The 9,721-nt window shown below is 46.2% G+C and overlaps 1 pseudogene; it reads right to left on the bottom strand.

Moving 5' to 3' along the window:
• Window positions 1-1,304: 1,304 nt before the first annotated feature.
• LOC120694184 lies at window positions 1,305-7,126 on the bottom strand (annotated as a pseudogene).
• Window positions 7,127-9,721: the final 2,595 nt, after the last annotated feature.

Genomic DNA, 9,721 nt, shown 5'->3' with positions numbered 1-9,721 from the left:
AAAACTCAGCCCCCTGATCTATTCCTAGATCCGCCATTGAATTTGATGGATCCCATCCATAGTGGAGTTGGTGGAGTTTGGCTCGAAAAAATGGATATGGATATGTTTTGGTGGATCTAGAGCTATGGAAGTCTCCAAAAAGGCACTAAGGTTGTCAGAAGTGTGTTGTATTGCTGTCAGAAGTGTGGCATGCTGGGCCATTTGGAGTAGTAAAAGGAAAATTGGTCCTATATTTTGCTTTTCAATTTTGTATATTGGTATTCATTGCCTTTTTCATTTGAATAGTTTTTAGCCTTCTGTGTATCCATTGTTTTGGCCTTTGATGTGGTTGTAATCTGAAGGTTCAAAGCAATTAATATGTTGGGCATTGTTTCAGGAAAATGAAGAATTTGTCAATGTCTACACCTATGGAAGAATTTTGTATCTCAAAATTAATTTCAGAACTTCATATACAAATTTGAGACCATAAATTATTTCTAACTAAAAATTTCAAATTTTGGTAGCTTCAAACAGAATTCCAGGACTGTAAATGATTACAAATGAAAAGTCATCAACTACAAAGTTGTAGATCTTGGTATAAAGTTTGTTTTCATCTAACTCTATTTCAAAAAAATATGAATTTTTTTATGCGGCCGCATGATTATCACTGACGGATCGTACAATAAGCTAGGGATGAAACTGTTTTCATGGCCAGTTCATACGGCGAGCCATCCGCGAGGAGGCGGACCAAATTATCATCAAAGGTTGGTGGTGCCAATCAATTGTGATGATGGACTATCACTGTCTGTGGGTAATGCAAACCGCCTATGACAATTATCAATACCAATGTTCATACAAACCGGCATCGCTGGTTCGTAATACGGACCGGTGGTGATAGTTATCACAGCCGGTTTTAACAAAACTGGCTGTTATAGTGTCGACTGAGATGGCAGTATTGATTTACCTTTCATGTATTAGTGCTGCTTAATATGTTTTTTCTAGTGTTGCAAAACTCTTTGTAAGTTTGCGTGTATAGAGGGCATTTGAAAATAAAAGGTGCACACATCAAGCTAGACTAGCTTCTGACTTTTCTAGTGTAGATCAAGTAAGCCTTAGCAAAACTCTTTAATAGGCCCAATTCACCTGCTGCGCCTCTTGGGCCTTTAGGTATCGGGCGCTCACGTTCCTCACAAAGATAAAAAAAACTTAACACCGGGTCCCTCCTAGGTACTTAAAACATTAGTAACAAATTAACACTTTTGGGTACAATAATACAAATATGTGGACACCAAAATATACAAATGCACAGATCAATCTCGTGAGTTGTTAATGCATGCAACAGTGCGCCATACAACAAATTATTTCAGTGATCGTAATACATCTTTATACTAGTGAGAATACCTAACTTATCCAAGGCATGATGAATACCTAACCATATCTTACTTGACTGCACTCAAATCAATCATGGGCCTCATTGACAATGAGTGTGTACTTGGATGATACTGATGCTTTTTTCAAATCATGTAGTATTGACTTTGTTGGTTCACTTCTTTTACCATCAACTGTCAAGAGCACATCATTGAGACTTATAAGATTGTCAATACCATTAAGACCTTCGAACCTCTTGAAACGCAGTTCAATCCTTTCAAGCTGTGGTGCTGCCTTCCTTGATAAGTGGAGCAATGGAAGAAGAGGAACAAATATGCGAAACAGTTTGAGCTTACTGAATTCTCCAGCTGGAAAAAAGATCTTTCCTCCTGATTCAGACTTATTTTTTTGAACAATTGCTCCCAAAGCAGGATCCTCCTTTTCACTGATTGAAAAGGTGAGAGAAAACAGTGAACCTAGATTGCTAAGGACCTTTAAGTTATCTGTTCGGAGAGCTGTTGCTGAAAGAGTTAACTTGACAAGTCTGTTGAGCTCCTTGATCCACGTTGGGAGTTTAAGCAACATGCCAGACAGCTCAAGAGTACTCAAATCTGTTGGGTAGGACGACATTGAGTCCAAGGTCTTATGGAATTCAGATGACTCGTCATCAATTTTAAGAGTTTGAAGAGAATATCCACTAAGATACTGGATAGAGAACAGCAAATCTTTGAATATATCTTCACTCTTGTGGATCTTGTAAATTGCCAACTTCCTCAGCCCCGTGAAGTAATTGAGATCTGATGCCGCTGTTGTTGATCCCTCCGCGATCTCAACCCCTGACAATATGCGTAAGGTTCTCGTTGTTCCCTTAAATTCTCTAGGAAGTTTAAGAGTTTTCCTTGCTCTTTTATCTCCACCAAGTATGTTCTTTATTTGTTTAAGCTTTCCTACAGTTGCAGGCAACCGTTGAACCTCTGTCTCCCTTATATCTATAGTCTCCAAGTACTCGAGCTTGTGAATATTCCGGGGAAGATTTTTTACATCCGTTCTTCGGAGACACAGATACTTGAGAAGAACCATTTCACTTATGTCTGAAACCTTGACATGGCTCTCCCTAAAACCTCTGCAGCCTTGAAGATCTAATACTTGTACCATTCCAGTTTTGAGTGATTTGAAATGCAGTTTGTCCAGGCTCTCAAACACAGTTAGTGACCTGACGTGGGACAGGTTCATGCTGTGCACGTTTAGAGTCACTGCTGTGGACGGAAAGCCTACGGACCTTGTTGCTATGTGCTGGCATGGACCAGTGGCTACCTACCACAGTAACAAAATCCTCTTCCGCTGCCTTTGAAATTAGGTACTCAAGAACCATGTCATGGACTTGGCAACTCTTCACCCTTCCACTGCTGTTGTGCTCTACAGGCCGTATTAACTTCCTTTCAATGAGCTGATTAAAGCATGTCTCTGCAAAAACCTCGACACTCAACCCCTGCTTCTCGCTGACAAAACCCTCCGCTATCCATCTTCTTGTGAGCCTCTTCATACTGATTTTGCGTCCCTTTGGAAATATGCTTAGATATAGAGAGCAAGTCTTGAGATCACTATCCAAATCATGATAGGAATGATTTATTATCCTCATAAAATCCTCCGGTTTATGACATACTTCTTTCTCTGGAAACAGAGATTCACAAACTTCATTCCAATCTTTGTGGCCCCCCTGCTGCTTGTCGGATGCTACAAGACCAGCCATGGTAACTATGGCCAATGGCAAGCCACCACACATTTTCCAAACTCTATCTGGGACTTGTCTATGGTTTAGTTGATTATATCCAGCGCCCTTGCACTCCTCCAGGGTTTTCTGGAACAAGTCTTTGGCTTCTTCATCATCAAGCAATTTAACTGGATGAAGAAGATGAAGCCCTTTATTATCACGAGGAGAGCAAGTTGCTGCCACAGCTTGAATCCTTGTGGTGACAATTACTCTGCTGCCTTGTTCATTCTCAGGAAAACACTTCTTGATATAAAGCCAACTAGATTCTGACCAGACATCATCAATTAATAGCAAGTACCTACACAAAATATATGACGGATATTAGTATATATTCCACGTATGATGCCTAACTAATGTTTCTTTAGAGTAGCATACTTGTTTTTACGTGTACCCAGCAATGGATTTTCTTTAGGTACTACTGAATTGGAAACTACTCTCACATTTGAAATAGGCCAGGCTAGTCCTTGAAACCGTGCATGCTCATGCACTACTTCCTCCATGTCCCTAAAGGAAGCCGTTTTGTATATTAACATGGTCTCAAAAACAACTGTCCACTAAGTTTTGCTATTCAATATTTATACAATATAGTCAATAAATACTTTTATAAAACTACACTACTTACATCAATTTTACATTTTCAAACTCATGTCCATAAAATTTATTTATAGTTAAAGTTTAAAATGTTTCACATAAGACAACCTTAAAATGATTCCATTGCCAGCGATGAGCCGATGATAATCATCTACATCACCGCCAGTTTCAACGGCACTGAAAAATTATTTATAATTTTTTAAAAATACTATAGGCCACCTCGGCCGCCAACCATTCCCACCCCACTCGCCAGCATGCTGATTTGTACCCGTACGTGGACCTTCCATGCCAGCGCTGAGCATTTACTGCCTGCGTTCCAAACTATATGTCATTTCGACTTTTTTATACATTTATTTTACTATGTATTTGATATAATATATGTCTAGATACATAGCAAAATAAATGAAATGAAAAAAGTTAAAGTGGCTTATAATTTAAAAAAGAAGGATTATTAATTTTTTATAAGCAGTTTATAGGATAACTCTGAATCATAAAAAGGTGTCATGGGTAGGAAGTACTGTTCACGCCGTGAACAGTAATAGGGTCAAGATATTAGGAAAGATTAGATTAGATTGGTTTGTTATTTCCATAAATTTAGGGGAAAATTGGTCCTATAGCATCGAAAGATTGCCGTTTCCGCAAAATACCATTGAAAGACCTCCGTTCCGTAAAATAGCATCGAAAGAATGCAATGTCATCTGAAAATAGCATTCTGTCACGTTCCGTGCAAACACCGTCTCCTCCGTGAACTTCCTCTCCCTTCTGCTTTGCTCAGGGGACAGGCAAGCAGTTCCAGGAGCGCTTCCTCCCGTGCCTCACCACGGCAAACATCTCCTCTTCCACCTCACCTCCCTCTGCTCCCCTCTTGTGCGGGCGCGGCGTGGCAAAGGCGCTCTTGTGCTGGCGGAGCGGGGAGGATGCGGACGCAGACGCGGAGGCTGCCGCCTCGAGCTAGCTCGCGGCGGCGGACGCGGTGCGTGGTGACGGCGTGCGCGTGCTGCGGCGACGCAGTGGAGACGACGACCAGCCCGGCCCACGGCCTACTCCCCAGCCCCCTGCGCTCCCTAGACCCCTAAAACCCTGCGGCCCTGCCCGACACCGACGAGAACATGCTCGCCGGCAGCCGGACGGCCACGGTGCACGACGGCCGACTACACCAAGGCCCCCCGGCAACAACCAGCCGTCCAACCGGCACCACAGCACCCCCAGGAGCATGCCAGCCTGGTCCTGGAAGCACCGGAGCACAGGGCTCGACGGCGACCCCCATTGCCGCGGCTCGCGGCGAGCTCGTGTTCCATCCAAGCTAGGCCCAGAGCGGGCCAACAAGTACCTCCTACACCATCTATGCATTGCACAAACACTCCGTTCCCACCTAAAACTAGCCTAGAAACTTGGGAGGGCTCGATTCCCCGGCGACCTCACCTCAGCGCGGAGGCGGACAGAAACAGGGAAACATGGTGACCGGAGGCGACAAAGGGTGGTTTGGGTTGGGTTCTGCTCAAACGGAATCACGATTGCTCACTGATGGTGCTGGCTCAAGGAATTGACGGGAGATGCTGTGAGGATGATGAATTTTGGCGAAGAACTGTGAGCTCGGTAAGGCGGATGAATGGCGCGAGGAATCCCACTGCCATTTATTTTGCACTGCGCTGCTCTTCGGCGTGCTTCGGCTTGCTGCGGAATCCCCAGGGTTGCCGCCACCGCTCCACCCTTCCACCCGCCGCCACCCCTCACGCGCGCTTCGGCGGCATGGCGAGCGAGCGAGCAGGGAGCCGAGGAGGAGAAGCCGAGTCGATGAAGTAGGCGTGCGCGGGCTTTGTTCCCCCACTGCTATCATGTTTTCCTCCACCTTCTAGGATCCTAGGGCTGCAGCGCCTGTCCACGCACACCGCGGCGGGGCCCTCGTCAGCGTCGGCGTCCGGGGTGGCCGTGCTCCTGCTCGAGCTGGCGTGATGGGGCAGCAAGGAAGAAGGAAGAACGGAAGTCGTGACGGAAGTTAGCGGAAAACGTGACAGACGGCTAGTTTAGGGTAACGTTCATTCTTTCGATGCTATTTTACGGAACGGAGATGTTTTAATGGTATTTTACGGAAACAGCGATCTTTCGATGGTATGAGACCAATTTTCCCTAAATTTAGAGATTGGTTTCTTAAGGGTCAAGTCAGCCCATCTATATAAGGATGGGATTGTATCTCTTTTGAGGAAGCAATAAAGAAAGAATAAACAATAATCTAAATCCCCCAAATACTCTAGTCCCCCCCACGCCGACTTTGCTCGGCCATCTTCCCGGCAATGGTTATCCTCCTTATCCCCCAAATGAACTCCTCAGCTCAGCTTGTATTTGCTGCACTCCATCGACCCCTTCCTTCCGTGAGAGCAGCGTAATAAGTCGACTCCACGTGCTTCCGGTAACTGTAGTCTTCTTCTCCGAGATTGTGCCATGCTGCTCACCATTATTCTTTACCCGACTCAATGTGTTCCCCACCAGGTGTGCTTGATGATTTTGTCCGGGCCTTCCCTGCCAAGTGCTGCCATCGTCCTCTTCATTTCGACACGGATGCCAAAGGCAGCTCAATATGCTTCCGACAACTGGAATTTTCCTCTCCATTGTGGAATCCGTGCTGCTATCTTTGCCTTCCTTCACACCGTTTTCGGCCTGCTGCTTCAGCTGACTCAGTATGTTCCGCCATACTATCTCAGGGTCGGAGTTCTGAGACACAGTCACCATCGCTCGGCAGTCGAACTGAGGCCCAAATCTCCGGTATATCTCCGTCGCGATGGTGGTTTTCCCCATACCACCATACCCGACGACGGACAGCACTCGGAGCTTCTTCATGTCATTGTCAGCGATCCACTTCCCAAGATGCTCCACGTCAGGCCCCACTGGTTGCTTGATGCGGACGAGCTCACATGTGATTTCCTGATGGTCAGCAGCGTCCTGTTTCGTCAGGCCAGCTGCCAAGCCGTTTCCCTTTCCGGGCTCTGGGTCGCGGACACCGTACCTACGGCGTCGATTGCCGATTTGCTCCGCCCGGTTCTTCAGATCTGTGATCTGGGCGGCGATATTTCGGCGGGTGTACCACGTCCGGATCTCGGAGAGGGTTCTGCGAACGGCGGTGAGCCAGCCGCTGCCCCGGGGATCTGGACGGAGCCTATGGGCGAAGCCGTCGATGCAGTCTTCTATGTCGTAGGTGACGTCGCGGATCTGCTTTATCCAGTCCTCCGTCTGGTCGTCGTGGCTCTTCTTGCACTTGCTCAGGTTGCTGAGGAAGGCCTGCATGCTGGCAAGCTCGTCGGTGATGAACTGGATGTCCCCGCGGACGCCACGGATGAGCGTGCACTGCTCAGCGAGGAGGCTCCCAAGGTTGCTCAGGAGCGACTTCAGGGTAGCCGCCGATGCGCCCACCGCCAGCTCCATGGTCTTGTCGCTATCGCTACCTTTGGCCCTGCCGCCGGCCAGGCCGACGGTAGGTATACAGGAGGGACCGAGGGAGAAGTGTTGGTGATATGCCCAAGAGCCCATCATCACAATACGGTTTAAAGGCCCAAGTGGATATTGATCCAAGAGGGATTAGGGTTACTAATGGGCCTATGAGATAGAAGCCCATTAGTACGCCCTATATATATGAGGGAGGGGCTAGGGGGGAGATGACCTGAGCCGCGCCACCTCCCTAGCCGCCGCCCCTCCCTCTCTCTCGGCCGCCGCCCTTGCCGTGCGTGCGGTGCTAGCACACCGACGCCCGGCGTTTCATCCCCGTACGTGTGGACTCCGTGGAGGCGCTGCTGCGACTGCTGCGCTGATCGGCTGCTGGGATCAAGTACGAGGAGCTCGGTTCGTGGGACGTGATCGACTACTTCCTCTACATCGACGCGCGACTTCTTCCGCTGCGCTGCGCGTCTAGTGATAACGATCTATGATCTTCTACTCGCAAGTATCTTGGGTTTATGCGGTAGTGATGCTAGCGTAGCCTACCCGTTTCCCTACAGTGGTACCAGAGCCATCTTGCGTAGTTTTTGGTCTGGATCTTTTGCATATAGATGATATGTTGTTATAGTAGATTGGATCTATTACTTTTGCACGGTTTGATTAGATCAATTGGTCATAAGGGGTTAAAACTGGAGCGAGTTGATTGCGCGGCATGTGACAAAAGATTAATTTGTGTTCTTTCTCTGTTATGCATACGATATGTCCCTACCGGCTGGAATCACCATCGGGACTAACTGTGTGCATAGTCAGCAGATTGAACCAACAGATCAAGGTCATGTGTAGATGCAGTCTTCTCAAGTGCAAAGTTTGCACGGTCAAGGTGATTGACCTAGTGAAAATTGAGGCATTATGAATGGCTCGGATTTGAGGTGATGCGATCACTCTGATGAGATTTTCATAGGGATTCCATAGATGCGATCTGTGTAATTCCGTGAGGTTTTCAGGGCCGCCGTTGCTTTCTCGCTGTAGCGGCTTTCCAAGCGCTACTTTGGTAGAACACGTCGTACGCCTAACTTGTTTTTGCAGGGTGTGATGTGAATGGTATGGCATCAATGTCATGTGATGATTTGTGCGGCCTGCGTGTCGCAAGTTAACACAACCGGGTTGAGGTTGCACCATTATTGTATAACGACCTGCGTGTCGACTTGTGATGTTTGAATCCTCATGTAATTATTTCACTAGCTATTAGATGTAGTAGCTTAGTATCTTTTCATGGAGGTTTCAATCATGATGGCGATGATGATCACCACAAGACAGGACGGATGGCAATGGAGGTCACCTTGGAGCCATGGCGATGGAGCCCATTGTGATGCAAGAGGCCATACTATTCACAATATAATATGATTATATGCCTGTGATGTTTATTTTCCTGTCATACTATTCTTTCATGCTTTTACATATGGTGGATGCTTTAATCATGATAGAATAGCTTCCCTCAGAAAAGTTTGAGTTTTTGATACCTTTTACCAATAGCTGCACCTATAAATTTTGATCGTTGTGTGGTAGGTTTACCAAAGTAGAGTACCCTCAGCTATCACTTTTGTATAGGGTGGATGTCGGACATTCACAAGCATAGTATTGGTTTACTCAGCAAAGCTATCAAAACAGTTTTGGGCTTTAAGGCATAGGGTTGGGGCCGGGGCATTGGATGCCACCCAACAAACAAGAGTCGCATAGAGATGTGATTAGTAATTTGTTACTTACCTGTATCACTACTTTTCTAGCCGTGATGCTAAAGCTCACTAGAATTTTAGTGATTATGGATCTTGAACCACTATATGTCATTAGAGGAAAGATGACTTTGATATAGTAGGTTATCTTTTGTTAAATCAGTTAATGAAAGTCTTTACATAAATTTAGTGCTGAAATCTTGCTTTACTTTAATGTTGTAGATCATGTCTGCCAGTAACAATTCCGCTTTCAATTTGCGTTCTGTTCTTGAGAAACAAAAGTTGAATGGAACAAACTTTATTGATTGGTACCGCAACCTGAGAATTGTTCTCAGGCAAGAGAAAAAGGAGTATGTTCTTGAGCAGCCATATCCTGATGATCTCCCTGACAATGCAACTGCTGCTGATCGCAGAGCTTATGAGAAGCACTGCAATGACTCACTTGATGTCAGCTGTCTGATGCTCGCCACCATGTCCCCTGATCTGTAGAAGCAGTATGAGCATGCGGATGCTCATACCATGATCGAGGGGCTGCGTGGGATGTTTCAGAACCAAGCCAGGACTGAGAGGTTCAATATCTCAAAGTCCTTGTTTGCGTGCAAGCTGGCAGAAGGTAGCCCAGTCAGTCCTCATGTGATCAAAATGATTGGTTACATTGAGACTTTGGATAGACTTGGTTCTGAACTCCACCAAGACTTGGCTACTGATGTTATTCTCCAGTCGCTCCCGGCGAGCTATGAGCCTTTTATCATGAACTTTCAGATGAATGGCTTGGATAAAACATTGAGTGAGTTGCATGGGATGCTAAAAACAGCAGAGGAGAGCATTAAGAAGAATCCCAATCATGTGATGATGA

The sequence above is a fragment of the Panicum virgatum genome, unplaced genomic scaffold (genome assembly GCF_016808335.1).
Source record: "Panicum virgatum strain AP13 unplaced genomic scaffold, P.virgatum_v5 scaffold_4026, whole genome shotgun sequence".
In the NCBI taxonomy this organism is placed as follows: domain Eukaryota; kingdom Viridiplantae; phylum Streptophyta; class Magnoliopsida; order Poales; family Poaceae; genus Panicum; species Panicum virgatum.
This window is presented reverse-complemented; position numbering and strand designations above follow the sequence as displayed.